The 15614-nt window shown below is 40.7% G+C and overlaps 1 protein-coding gene across 4 annotated transcripts in view; it reads right to left on the bottom strand.

The window, feature by feature from the left end:
* The window catches only part of LOC129816573 (unconventional myosin-Ib-like), a 149712-nt gene that overhangs the window by 77515 nt on the left and 56583 nt on the right, over window positions 1–15614 (bottom strand). Inside the window, exon 1 of one of the 4 annotated variants that reach the window (XM_055871198.1) lies at window positions 7199–7343. The exons of the other annotated variants lie outside the window; for them this stretch is intronic. The gene's annotated coding sequence lies outside the window, so the exon portion shown is untranslated. Of the gene's footprint in view, window positions 1–7198; window positions 7344–15614 lie in introns of those variants that run through there. 4 annotated transcript variants of the gene reach the window in all.

The raw sequence follows: 15614 nt of genomic DNA, 5'->3' as shown, positions 1-15614 counted from the left end.
TAGCTGTTTGCGCGGTGTTCACTGTTCCACTCTCAATGGAAGCTCTCTTATATCTGAGGATTACACAGTATTTCATGTACTTAAAGTAAAGTTTTCCAGCAGCCTGATGTTATTAAAATAACTACACTTCCATGGCTCCTTTATGACAGCTAGCCAAGGTTGTAAGGAAGTTCTGTCATACAATAGCCTCTCATCCAGCCCAGCGCGTGGCTCTCCAGCAAGAGGCAGGCTGCTGGTTCCAGGATATCCGTGTCTTATACTGAATGAGCCACAGAGGAAGCGAACCTTTCCGGCTGTAGCCACAGGTCTAGGTGTCATTAATGTGACCACTGTGGCAGCCTCAGCCATGAATCAAACAATGGGGCCAGAGTCACAACCGGCTACTGAAATTCAGAATAGCCTACCAAAAACAAAACACAGGTGCTGTCAGCAAGGGCTACTACCAGGAAGAAGGTGTGAGTCAGCTAAGGCCAGGGTCTTCGTTCAGTTCAGACACTTGGGCCATGTGAGTATTTGACACTGTGGCTGCTATATACATTTGACTTATCCAGAGCAGAGCAAGTCACTTATCCAGAGCAGCAGTAGAATAATTGTACTTAGGCAGCAGGTGGATGTCATCACAGGACCGTTTGCGTGTGGTGTGTCCATGTGTGTGTCCGAGTCCTTGTGTGTAAAAAAAATGTTAATTCACAAGTGTATTTTTATATAACCCTTTTCACCAAGTGCTTTATGGGATTACTAGAACCCATCTCATCCATCTACAGTCAGGATAGAAGGCCTGTATTCACATTAGGGCTGACCCCAAATAGTCGACTGGTTTATTGTTTGGTAGATAGGCTATTGATCAACCAAGATTATTTAGTCGACCAGTAGCAAACACACATACATATATATATATTTATATATTTTTTTAATGGCACAAGAGACACATGTCTGATTTGAGCCCATCTCAGGGAACTAATCTATTGCGCAAGCCGGGTAGATGACAGAGTCCAAGAAGAAGGGGAGTGTGGATAAAATGCACATCTCTCCAGAATGTGTTCTCTCCTGCCAATTTGTGCACATTCATTGTTTCATAACTTAAAATTGTGTGATTTTTTTGCCCTCATTGTTTGTGTCTATCAATTCCCCATTACATGCAGTTGTAGTCAGAAGTTTACATACACTTAGGTTGGAGTCATTAAAACTCGTTTTTCAACCACTCCACAAAATTCTTGTAAACAAACTATAGTTTTGGCAAGTCGGTTAGAACATCTATTTTAAGCATGACAAGTCATTTTTCCAACAATTGTTTCCACACAGATTATTTCCCTGCATCACAATTCCAGTGGGTCAAAAGTTTACAAACACTAAATTGAATGTGCCTTTAAACAGCTTAGAAAATTCCAGAAACTTATGTCATGGCTTTAGAAGCTTCTGATAGGCTAATTGACATCATTTGAGTCAATTGGAGGTGTACCTGTGGATGTATTTCAAGGCCTTCCTTCAAACTCAGTGCTTCTGCTTAACATCATGAGAAAATCAAAAGAATTCAGCCAAGACCTCAGAAAAAAATTTGTAGACCTCTCCACAAGTCTGATTCATCCTAGGGAGCAATTTCCAAACACCTGAAGGTATCACATTCATCTGTACAAACAATAGTACGCAAGTACAAACACAATGGGGCCACGCAGATGTCATACCGCTCAGTCAGATACTTAGATACTTGTATGCTCAGTCAGATTATATGCAACACAGGACACGCTAGATAATATCTAGTAATATCATCAACCATGTGTAGTTAACTACTGGTTATGATTGATTGTTTTTTATAAGATACGTTTAATGCTAGCTAGCAACTTACCTTGGCTTACTGCATTCGCGGAACAGGCAGTCTCCTTGTGGAGTGCAACGAGAGAGGCAGGTCGTTATTTCGTTGGATTAGTTAACTGTAAGGTTGCAAGATTGGATCCCCCGAGCTGACAAGGTGAAAATCTGTCGTTCTGCCCCTGAACAAGGCAGTTAACCCACCGTTCCTAGGCCGTCATTGAAAATAAGAATGTGTTCTAAACTGACTTGCCTAGTTAAATAAAGATGTATTTTTTTAAATAAAAAACGGCCAAATCGGCGCCCAAAAATACCGATTTCCGATTGTTATGAAAACTTGAAATCGGCCCTAATTAATCGGTCGACCTCTATCCCAAACCATCTCAATTAGATTGAAGTCGGGTGATTGTGGAGGCCAGATCATCTGACAGTACTCCCTCACTCTCCTTCTTGATCAAATAGCCCTTACACAGCCCAGAGGTATGTTTTGGGTCATTGTTCTGTTGAAAAACAAATGATACCCACTAAGCGCAAATCAGTTGGGATGGCATATCACTATCTATTTTTAATATTTCTACTATGGAAGTAACCATTTCGCTGTACCGTTTACACCTCATGTAGAGACCCATGCACTTAGCAACATGTGGCTGGGGGTTATAGCATTTCTTTCACATGACCAACATGTGTCTGGGTAAGTGTCATCTAATATTTATAAAATATTTTCATATGGACACTGTTTACCTGGAATTTTCCTTAAAAGAGATGGGTGGGGCTAAGAGGGTGTGAACAATGCTGAATGGGTGTAGACAAAGAAGAGCTCTCCAGTAGGCATACCAAAACATTCAAGGGCTATTTTCTCAAAAAGTGGGGTTACAAGTTTATCAACTTTCAAAGCAGAATTACCTTCCCATTGTTCCTCAAATTCAGTGCATGGTATACCATTGTATAGCTCCGTCTCTCTACTTTCACCCAATGTAAAAATATATATATATTTCAAACATAAGACCGAATCAAGGTGGTCGCTCACGTGTTTATATCCCTGTTAGTGAGAATTTCTCATTTGCAAGACAATCCATCCACCTGACAGATGTGGCATATCAAGAATCTGATCATTACACAGGTGCACCTTGTGCTGGGGACAAAAGGCCACATTAAATGTGCAATTTTGTCACAACACAATACCACGTCTCAAGTTTTGATTTGCAATTGGCATGCTGACTTCAGGAATGTCCACCAGAGCTGTTGCCAGATAATTTAAAAATGTTAATTTCTCTACCATAAGCCTCATCCAACATTGTTTCAGAGAAATAGGCAGACGTCCAACCAGCCTCACAACCGCATACCGCGTGTAACCACGCCAGCCCAGTACCTCCACATCCGACTTCTTCACCTGCGAGATCCGAGACCAGCCACCCGGACAACTGATGATTATTTGTGTCTTTAATAAAGCGCTTTTGTGGGGGGGGGGGATTATTTTGATTGGCAGGACCTTGCTCCCCAGTGGTGGGCCTATGCCCTCCCAGGCCCAACCATGGCTGCGCCCTGCCCAGTCATGTGAAATTCAAAGATTAGGGCCTAATGAATTTATTTCAATTGACTGATTTACTTGTCTATTCAGGAGGAATGCTGAATGAGTGAATGAGAGAGGCTTTTAATGTGCTTGGCTCTTGACTTTGCCTAATGCCCACCTAGTCTCTTCTGCTCTCCCTGCTTCCTTGAAAGTTGTCTTCATGGTAGAGGGATAGGTCCAGATTGTCTGACGTTCATCTCATTGAACCGGACGCAGTGTTGCTTTGTAACTCAGTAAATTGTTGCATGTTGAGTTTATATTATTGTTCAGTAAATTATTATTCCAGTCTTTTACCATTCTCATTGTCAGAGTGGACAAGTTGTTTGCAGAGCGCACAACCTATGCTACACTTGTGAGAAACAAGTTGGTTTATTTCATTCCATTTACGAGTTGACAATTTAGTCCCTCCTTAGTTTGGAGAGCTACTGTCAATGTTGAGTAAGAACACGCACCTGATTACGCATAGAAGTAGGCCGATAGGCTACCTGGCTTGCGAGCAAAGGTAGCAATATAAAATGTGCCCATTTGGGGATCTGATAGTATTTCTAATTGGATTAATGCACCACTACTAATGAGCTGTGGCGCTTCTCAAAGGAATGTTTGCTTCACCTCAAACAGCAAGAAAGCGAAGTCAGTTTTAACATCCATTGAAAGTGATAGTAGTTCCTCAATGTATTTGAATTTTTTCCCCTCTCTCTCCCTTACGATAACCACTCAGCGTGAAAGGGAAAAATATAATTCCCTGATCCTGTCGAAACGTCATAAAATAAGTCTACCTGATGAGCTTTTATTACTTGGGCAAAATAGTCTACAGCTGTGTCTGTCCCGAGCTTACTGGTGCAGGAAACTGAGGGCCTCGAATATTTTATACAATGTTGCAAGTGCAAGCGTTGAGCTGAGCCCAAGTTAATACAATGTTTCATGTTCGTTGCATACAGGCCATGCACAGCCAATGTGATTTATAGGATATATATATATTTTTAATCTGGATATTTTCTACTTGCAGGCTGCAATGTTTTTATTCCTTGGCTTTATTTAGGCTATTTTTATATAGTTGGCAATATACATAACTTCAAGGTTTGTATCATTAATTTAAACACATGACAAGGATTGAGTTACGAAGATGTTATTATATATTAAAACCTGTTTGGGATAAGGGGCAGCATTTTCACTTTTGCATGAAATGCGTGCCCAAAGTAAACTGCCTGCTACAATGTCCCAGATGCTAATACATGCATATTATTAGTATGGGGTTAAGTTGCACTTCCTAAGGCTTCCACTAGATGTCATCCGTCTTTAGAAACTTGTTTCAGGCTTCTGCTATAAAGGAGGTGCTCATGAGACCTGTTTGAGTCAGTGGTCTGGCAGAGTCTCAGGCTCATGACGCGCGATTCCGACAGAGTTAACTCTCGTTCCAGTGCTTTCCTAAAGACAATCGAATTCTCCGGTTGGAACATTATTGATGTTAAAAACATCCTAAAGATTGATTCCATACATCGTTTGATATGTTTCTACGACCTGTAACGGAACATTTCGAGTTTTTGTCTGGACCTAGTGCTCATGAAGATGGATTACTTGGCTGAACACGCTAACAACTAGTGGCTATTTGGACATAAATGGACTTTATGGAACAAATCAGTCATTTATTGTCGAACTGCGATTCCTTGGAGTGCATTCTGATGAAGATCATCAAAGGTAAGTGAATATTTATCATGTTATTTCTAACTTCTGTTGACTCCAACATGGCGGAAATTTCTTTGGCTGGATTGGGCTCTGAGCGCCGTACTCAGATTATGCTTTTTCCGTAAAGTTTTGTTGAAATCAGACACAGCGGTTGCATTATATCTTTAATTCTGTGATTACCACTTGTATCTTTTATCAATGTTTATTATGAATATTTCTGGGATTTCTGTGGCTATCTGCAACATCACCGGATGTTTTGGAATCAAAACATTACTGCACGTAACGTGCCAATGTAAACTGCGATTTTTGGATATAAATATGCACATTATCGAACAAAACATACATGTATTGTGTAACATGATGTCCTATGAGTGTCATCTGATGAAGATCGTCAATTTAGTGATTCATTTTATCTATATTTCTGCTTTTTGTGACTCCTATCTTTGGCTGGAAAATGGCTGTGTTTTTTTGACTTGGCTCTGAACTAACATAATCATATGTTGTGCTTTCGCTGTAAAGCCTTTTTGAAATCGGACACGATGGGTAGATTAACAAGATGTTTATCTTTCATTTGCTGTATTGGACTTGTTAATGTAGCCTATTACCAGCAACTTCAGGAGAATAATGGTAGAATCTGCGAAAGCCAGCAGGTGCGGGATGAGGCTGGTTGGGCCAGGTTAAGGTTTTTCTCTTCTGGTCATCTTCATCTCTGGCTCCCTTTTGAGTGATTTGTGTCTTATGTCATCAAACAGCATCAGACAAGCATATAGTTGATTTTATTAAAACACAAAGGGCGTGTCTATATATATAAAAAAAAGTTTAGAAATTAAATAACTGATGACTTTCAGTTGACTAAAACTTTAGTATTGAACTTGAACAGTAGAAAGTAACAATGGAAAGTCTGCAACAGAGTGAAAATAAATGCAAGCACGTTGTCTTTTGGAGTATCCTCAAAGGAGACTGTCTATTTATATCATGTGTTTTTCTCCTCAGACTTTCAGGGGGTCCTGGCTTTGATTTTATTAACTGCACTGCAATTTAGTGAGAACATTTGACATATAAAGCTGTTGGTTTGATCCTTGAGAAAGTACAGAACAATCAAACTATCATGTTGACTAAGGGCAGTGAAACAACTTCTGAAACTGTTTTCCCCCATACTAGATCAAAACAAGAGGAATTAAAGTACTAGACTATTTCAGCAACCTTGATCTACTTGTGAGAGATAGCATCTACATTGATGAGTTTGTTACATTTGGTCATAGAACAAACCAGATAATTCAAACCAAATTAGATCCCCAATGGGATGGAAAATATTTCCTTAGTAGACGATTCAAAGAGTTGACGGTCGATCCCCTGAGGTATTGGTTAACAGCCTCAACCTACAGACAATTGGGAGTGAGACTTTGGGGTAGCATGTGTGCGTTACTGGCTTGTGTTCTGAGCGGAACCCCCCCCCCCCCCCAAATCTCCTTTGGACAGAAACACACACACACTCTCTCTCTCTCCTCTCGACAGGATGTTGGTAAGAGGGAGAAGTCAAGACTGTTTTATCTCTGACTGTGCTTTCATGTCTCTTCTGGCCCTGCATGGTGACTCAGCATTACTTCTGTCCTGTCCATCCTACATCAGTCAATGGCTGACACCGCTATTGAGATAGTAGATGATTCTAAAAGTTTATTATTAGAGGGTGAATCCTCAATATAAATTTGCAAGTAACAACTAAGCAAAGCAACACTGCGTCCGGTTCAATGAGATGAACGTCAGACAATCTGGACCTATTACCTCTACCATGAAGACAACTTTCAAGGAAGCAGGGAGAGCAGAAGAGACTAGGTGGGCATTAGAAAAGTCAAGAGCCAAGCACATGAAAAGCCTCTCTCATTCACTCATTCAGCATTCCTCCTGAATAGACAACTGTTGTGCTCTTTAAAATCCAATTATGATTTGATAATACACTGTACTGGGTTCATCAGGCATATTCTCAAACACACTTTAAACATTAGGCTAGTAAATAATAAGGGCACAGTCCCATACACCATTCACTGTGCTCTAAACACATACATAAGTCACTCTTTAGAGGACAAAGAGGGCATAGTACAGCATAATACTCTGTAGAAAATCACACAACTATCAACTTACATGTCTCAGAGGAAGCAGTGGCCTGGGCATGAGCCTGGATACCTACTGAGGGCCAGCCACTGAGCTTCATCAAGGCTCAAATCACACTACAGACACTGCCATTGTGGCTCTGACTGAAAGTCTCTTCCTCACCACTGCACCATACTGAGGAGGGAATGACTGTTTGTTTACTTATCCCCAAGCCAGGAAATGGGGAGGGGTACGGTGGCTTGAGAGGAACATCATTGGGAAGTAGAGGGATTGGGGACTTTCAAAATATCATGTGCCAAAACAAATATTGCGACTGCACAGTAAAATATTTAAAGCCGAAATGTGAAGTAAAGCTGCTGGTGAAAAATAGGGACTGGTGCTTGGAAAAGATGACGAACTTGCGAGCTGTGGAATTGCCTCGGTAGTCAGCACCATGCGGGTGTAAGATGCACATTGAATAATGAATATGAATAGCATTTGCCAATGTACCAGCCACAAGCCAAAAACAAAATTTGTTGGTTTAAAAAGGCACTATCAAAAAATGTATATTGCTCGAGCCATATCAATTCCAAGCCCACATGATTAACTTAGAAAGTTTGAGAAATACGTCAATTCTTTGGAATGTGAGCAAATGAGAAAACCCAAGATTACATAGCCTCCACACAGTAACACATGTCAGAGTTCAAAGTAAACGGAGTAGCTCCTTGAAATGAATGACATGCTCATTAACGTGAACATGGATGTTGATACGGTACTGCAATTGAAGCAGTATTTTTTTCATTTTACCTTACCCTATTTGGAGTAAACTAAACAAACAAAATTACTTCTACTACTTACAGCCATGTCGCTCACATCTACAGACCAACCCTCCGATGTCCACAAATTAACCAATTTTTCCTTTCGCAATACAACCCTCCATTTTACCCTCTTACGATGGTCCTGAACCTCCCCAATTGTAACATTTCTACCAATATTGCACGAAAAATAAACACTTTACCCAAGAGTATAATGAATCAGTCATGGTTTGTCAAAGGTGACAGGGAAGGAACAAAAATGTCAAAATTGAAATCAATCTTGTCCATTTGTCTTTATTCTGTTGTGTAAGCTGTATGTACACGCAGATAAAGATGGACATTATTGTTCGGGTAATGAATAGGGAGGTTTCACAAAGACACTGGTTAAATCAATCAATCAATGATCAACAGAAATCTACACTGAACAAAAATATAAACGCAACAATTTCAAAGATTTTACTGAGTTGCAACTCATAAATCAATTGAAATGAATTCCTTCGGCCCTAATCTATGGGTTTCACATGACTGGGAATACAGCTATGCATCCGTTGGTCACAGATACCTTAAAAGGTGGTGCTTGAATCATAAAACCTAAAACGATGTTGGTGGCGGCTTATTGTAGAGAAATTAACATTAAATTAGCGGGCAATGGCTCTGGTGGACATTCCTGCAGTCAGCATGCCAATTGCACGCTCCCTCAACTTGAGACATCTGTGGCATTGTGTTGTGACAAAATTGCACATTTTATTGTCCCCCAGCACAAGGTGCACGTGCGTAATGATCATGCCGTTTAGTCAACTTCCTGATATGCCATACCTGTCAAGTGGATGGATTATCTTGGCAAAGGAGAAATGCTCACTAACAGGGACACATTTGTGCACAAAATTTGAGAGAAATAAGCTTTTTGTGAATATGTAATATTTCTGGGATCTTTTGTTTCAGCTCATGAAACATGGGACCAACACTTTACATATTACATTTATATTTTTGTTCAGTATATAAACCTGTAAATGAATACCTACTCAAAGCTAAAGTCAAATCATGGACGGCCACAGAGATGGTTTCGGGGCACTCTTTCACTGGAATAGGGTATTTTCAATTTTCACCATGATAATATATGTCTGCTTCTAAACCACCATATTCATAAACACTTTGAGAAGTACGTGTAGCACATTGCTTCAGCTTCGTCAGAAGATTTGCAATGGACACTATGCCAATGCAAACAGTCAGAGGCAGAATCAACCCCTTAAGTACTATAAACCATGTAATAGTTTAGCCTGAAATCATGTTCCAGTGAGTATGTGAGTTTCTTTCCTATCCTCGCATTTCTCTAGGGAGCCATAAGCTAGAGAAGAGAGACTAGGGCTGTTCCTTAAAGTGTCTGTGGCCTAGGCCTTGTCGGTATCCACAAACACAGCTGTTGATTGTAAAGCCGTTAACAAAGTTACATAGGTACCGAATTTGCATTTTATAGTCCCTGGGCTGGGCACGGTATGGTGCGAGTGTGGGAGGAGAACGGAGGCAGGCACACTCAGCGAGAGCGCTACTGCCCCCTCATCCCGCTCTACCTTCACCTTACACCAATAAATGCTGCTACTGTCACCTAGTCTACATCAACACATCACGAGCTACAGAGTGGAGCACTCTACCCACCTGAGTCAACAGGGTGTATTTCAAGTGCCCACTAGCAATTACATGCATGTTGCATGTAGACTTTCTTTCCAACATGTTATTTTCAGTAGCCCTCTAACAACTACCTACGTACATGTTGCATGTGGACTTAATGGTCAGGTGTTCTGTAAAAATATATTGGATTCAAAGCAGTTTGTTGAGGTTTGTCAAATCTAAAACAAAGAAAAGTTATGTAAAAGGAATACAACCAGGTGTGATGGATAGCATGTAATGGACAACTGCAAATTCACCATAACATGACATGCTATGTTAACATAACCATAAACACCTCATGTCTTTAGTAAACAGGTACTTAAGAAACATATTTAAGCTACATTCCAAGAGAAATCTGCTACACACCACATGGATAGCGCCTTGCAAAATTCTACTGACTAAAGGGTCAGGAAAAGCAAACAAATGTACTGTAGCCTGTACCGTAAACAAAGATGAACGTGTCAAAGACGGCTGTATCTTTATGGTCACACCTGTGACATCTCCATAGCAGACTTACACAGGAAAACACGTCACCCTACGGAACACTGCCCCTCTGCCAGTTCTTATTGTTGAATGGACAAGATGAAACCATGACATCACCATGACATTTTTGAGTGCTTTCACTGTAATGGCTATGTACCTATAGTGAAAAGATGAAAGTGTAATCTTTTCCTCATTGGCTTTTCAACACTGCACTCTTACCTGAAACGGTGAGAAAGCAAACAAAGCTAAGGGTCTAAAGTACAACGGTTGCCCATGGCACAACACCATTACTCAAACTTTCTAGGGAAATGACGCACTGGATATGGGTGGATAATTTCAACATTCGCAGGAGAGTTTTTAGAGCCAAGGTTAGATCAATCATGTCCAGTAATGTGTGTCTCCGCTAGGGTCTGTGTGATGTACTTGGTCTCAGTGCCAGATCTCACAGCCATGCGAGGAGACGCAGCAGCTATACTGTAGATGTTCTTATTATCCAGGGTGTGGGCCGGATGTCTAGATCTCACCATCATCACTACTGAAAATCCCTGGCCTCAGTTCCGTCATCATGTTAAAAACATCAAGCTCTGAACCCCTGGTCTCATTACAGTACAGCCATCCTGATAGAAACATACAACCCTCAGTGCAAACTTTCATCCGGGCTAGTGAATCTCATAAAAAGCTCTTCTCTGCTATGGAGGATTTTCATCTAAGTGACATCCCAGTTTAATGAACTTGCTGATATTACATCCCACCCTCTGTTGCCTTGTGTTTCTCACTGTGTGTAGGAGGGAGCTTAGAGGAACAAGAGTGCTACTCTGTGTAATGCTGGTTAGCCAACACTACCTACCTTCTACCCTGCCTCCTACCTCCAGACACAAACACTGTGGCTTTGCCAACCTCTGCTCTGGAGCGCATGTTGTTTTGAGTCTCCCTGAGAGGGCTTTCAGGATCGTAGGCACCGTTTCTGATGGAGGTGCATTTTAAGGCCCAACACCACAGGCAAAATGTTTGATTTTGCTTCCATTTTTCAATATTCAGATTCTGGGATATTTTGCAACTATAACTTTCATAAAATGTACAAATAATGTATATTAATACTTGATTTGTAAAATTTTATCCCAACTCCGTCAACTACACCTAGCATAAATTTAGTTTGTATGTTACATGTAGAACTTCAACCACTATCTTTTTAAACTTTCCATGTTGAATCATATCATTCAATAGCTTTTTATCTGATTGGTTACTGGCATTAAAAAGGCCCTTTCTGGCAACCTGATTGGTTAAAATGCTTCGTGCCGCGCAACACTTCCTTTTTGTTGTATATCTCCTGTGAAAAACCCCTGTACAGAGAGACAAAATGAGCAAATCTCAAAGAATATACCGACAGTATGTAAACAAAAATAGGCAATCTCAGTTAGCCAATGCGAGAAAAGAAGTGAACGAAAGAAGAAGAAAAAAAGAGCCTGATCGGCCGATCGGGGCTGTACAGGTAGAGGAGGAAGAGGTGGTAGCCGGTAGCAGCTAGTCAAATTAGTTGAGATGAAGATGACAGCTAGTAGCGATCAACCAGACAGCAGCCAGACAGCGGCTTTTATTACACGTCACAAATAAACCAACTTGTACATGATTTGATTTGCCCTAAGTGTTTAACCACAGGAGAAAAAAAGTAAAGACCCCACCAACCAGGGATTCTGTAGAATGTTACACACTGTGAAGGTGATCCTATTGCATTTAGGAGGAGTGTTTACACTTCATCTAGGAAGATGTTGCATTTGCTATAAATATGAGGATGGTTTTTCTAGCCCACAAACTTAGACTTCGTTCTGCAGCTTTAAAGAAAATAAGCAAAGTCCTAGGGATTCCTTCCATGCATCTCAGCTCATATCAAAGACATGAGAGGAGAATGACAGGTAAATAAAAAGGAAGAGTGGCCCATTATTGTCAGGTGACTTGCTGTGTATAAATAATATTTGTTTCCTTGCTCCAGCAAATGTATTCAAGGTAAATAAACAGTGTTAGAAAAACATAACTATACCATGAGACTGTCACATAGGCCTACAGTGTCATAAGGCTGTAGCCTACTGTGATTCATGAGAAATTAGCTTTACATAAAGTAAATTCATGCTGATATGCTAACATATACATAGGGTAACATGCTGATATTTAGTCCTGCAGTTATGACTAATGTCGACAGACAGACATTTTTCCCGCTACATTAGTGGGAGATTCAGAGAGGACTACATTCAATTGAGAGTTCTGCAAAGCTAATTAGAAGACCATACAAAGATATCGACCCAGACATAGCAGAGTCGCTGAAGGAGGATGCCATCATAGACATTCATGTATCCTTTGATGGCACAAGAGGATTCACTTCCAACTATAGGATAGCCGTGTGCATTGGTGCTGGTAACAGCGAGCCCGAGAAAATTATGAAGATCCACTCAGTCACAAAAACCATGGCGGCCATATATTTTTGAATAGAGAGGTTGCACAGAAAATGGGTTAGGGTTACACAGACTGCATTACAGACGAACACAGACTGCAAATGTACAGTTGAAGTCGGGAAGTTGGCGTGATTACAACTCGTTTTTCAACCACTCCACAAATTTCTTGTTAACAAACTATAGTTTTGGCAAGTCGGTAAGGACATCTACTTTGTGCATGACAAGTCATTTTTCCAACAATTGTTTACAGACATTATTTCACTGTATCACAATTCCAGTGGGTCAGAAGTTTACATACACTAAGTTGACTGTGCCTTTAAACAGCTTGGAAAATTCCAGAAAATGACGTAATGGCTTTAGAAGCTTCTGATAGGCTAATTGACATAGCTTGAGTCAATTGGAGATGTACCTGTGGATGTATTTCAAGGCCTACCTTCAAACTCAGTGCCTCTTTGCTTGACATCATGGGAAAATCAAAAGAAATCAACCCAGAACTCAGAAAAAAAGGTAGACCGCCACAAGTCTGGTTCATCCTTATGAGCAATTTCCAAATGTCCGAAGGTACCACGTTCATCTGTACAAACAATAGTACGCAAGTATAAACACCATGGGACCACGCAGCCGTCATACCGCTCAGGAAGGAGACGCGTTCTGTCTCCTAGAGATGAACGTACTTGGGTGCGAAAAGTGCAAATCAATCCCAGAACAGCAGCAAATGACCTTGTGAAGATGCTGGAGGAAACAGGTACAAATATATCTATATCCACAGTAAAATAGGTCGACATAACCTGAAAGGCCGCTCAGCAAGAAAAAAGCCACTACTCCAAAGCCGCCATAAAAAAGCCAGACTACGGTTTGCAACTGCGCATGGGGACAAAGATCGTACTTTTTGGAAAAATGTCCTCTGGTCTGATGAAACAAAAATAGAACTGTTTAGCCATAATGACCATCGTTATGTTTGGAGGAAAAAGGGGGTGTCTTGCAAGCCGAAGAACACCATCCCAACCGTGAAGCACGGGGGTGGCAGCATGTTGTGGGGGTGCTTTGCTGCAGGAGGGACTGGTGCACTTCACAAAATAGATGGCATCATGAGGAAGTAAAATTATGTGGATATATTGAAGCAACATCTCAAGACATCAGTAAGGAAGTTAAAGCTTGGTCGCAAATGGGTCTTCCAAATGGACAATGACCCCAAGCATACTTCCAAAGTTGTGGCAAAATGGCTTAAGGACAACAAAGTCAAGGTATTGGAGTGGCCATCACAAAGTCCTGACCTCAACCCCATAGAAAATTTGTGGACAGAACTGAAAAAGTGTGTGCGAGCAAGGAGGCCTGCAAACCTGCCTCCGTTACACCAGCTCTGTCAGGAGGAATGGGCCAAAATTCACCCAACTTATTGTGGAAGCTTGTGGAAGGCTACCTGAAACGTTTGACCCGTTAAACAATTTAAAGGAAATGCTACCAAATACTAATTGAGTGTATGTAAAGTTCTGACTCACTGGGAATGTGATGAAAGAAATAATAGCTGAAATAAATAATTCTCTATTATTCTGACATTCAAATTTTTTAAATAAAGTGGTGATCCTAACTGACCTAAGACAGGGAATTTTACTAGGATTAAACGTCAGGAATTGTGAAAAACAGAGTTTCAATGTATTTGGCTAAGGTGTATGTAAACTTCAGACTTCCAACTGTATTTATTTATTTTTATTTAACTAGGCAAGCCAGTTAAGAACAAATTCTTATTTACAATGACTGCCTAGGAACAGTGGGTTAACAGCCTTGTTCAGGGGCAGAACGACAGATTTTTACCTTGTCAGCTTAGGGATTCGATCTAACCACCAGGCTACCTGCCGCCCCAGACTGCAAATTAATGTCTAAACTCCAATATGGTCACGATGCCCCAAAACTGTCTTTGTGAGGGAGCCACTGTGAGGGAGTGTGAGGGAGCCACTTTCAATGAGCCACTGCTATATCAAAATTGATGGACATATTGTGGCTTGACAGCACTTGTGACACTGGAAGCAAGAGGAGAATGCGGGGTGTGTTGTGAGAGCTGATGCTGCTTCAATGGAGTGTGTCAAGTATAGGCGCAGGTCCCATGACACAGTCAAGAAATGTTCTGCACATTTCAACAGCCATACAAAAGCCTTGTATGTGACAAAAAGGTGAAATGATAATTTGCCATAAACTGCAGATTTTCCCTACAGACCAGTATTCAAAGTATATGCTCTATTGCTTGAAACAACTATATTAAAATGTGCTAATGTATTAGTAAAAAAGGTTTATTTATGTTTTTTTGGCAGTTTAGAAGTGATACAGTGCCTTCAGAAAGTATTCAGATCCCTTGACTTTTTCCCACACTTCGCTACTTTACAGCCCTATTTTAAAATGGATTAAATAATAATTATTTTTTTTAAATAAAAAAAATCCTTAATCTACACAAAATACTGCCATAATGACAAAGTGAACAGGTTTAGACATTTTTGCAAATTTATACATTTTACATCAGTAGAGGCTGGCGTTTGGGATACCTGAAGAGACTACGCAGGAGTGTGAGCTCCGTTTGAGACCGCCCTATCAGTGATTTGAAGAACTGTAATATCCTGTTTGTGGCTGAAAAAGGACATGGTAATCATAAATCTAGCTTTTTTTCCTGTACATTGCAGGACAGAGCGGCTAAGCTGGGGAAACTCAGATTGGGTGTGTGTCTCTTTGTTAACAGCTGGTGCGTGATCGCCAATATTCAGGAAGTCTCAATGTTCTGCTCGCCTGTGTTAGAATACCTCATGTTAACGTTTGTTAGATAGTGTATTTTATTTTTCCTAGTTGTCCATTTACCACCACAAACCGATGCTGGCACTAAGACCGGACTCAACGAGCTGTGCAGGGCCATAGACAAAACAAGAAAATGCTCACCCACTGCTAGTGGCCGGTGACTTTAATGCAGGAAAACTAAAATTTGTTTTACCCAATTTCTACAAGCATGTCACAAGTGCAACTAGAGGAAAAATACTCTTATAATAAAAAAACGCTTCTGTGAAATCCCACTACGCCCTC

This window comes from Salvelinus fontinalis, chromosome 19 (genome assembly GCF_029448725.1).
Source record: "Salvelinus fontinalis isolate EN_2023a chromosome 19, ASM2944872v1, whole genome shotgun sequence".
Taxonomy (NCBI): Eukaryota; Metazoa; Chordata; class Actinopteri; order Salmoniformes; family Salmonidae; genus Salvelinus; species Salvelinus fontinalis.
The sequence above is the reverse complement of the archived record's forward strand: the minus strand, read 5'-3'. Positions and strand labels throughout refer to the sequence as shown.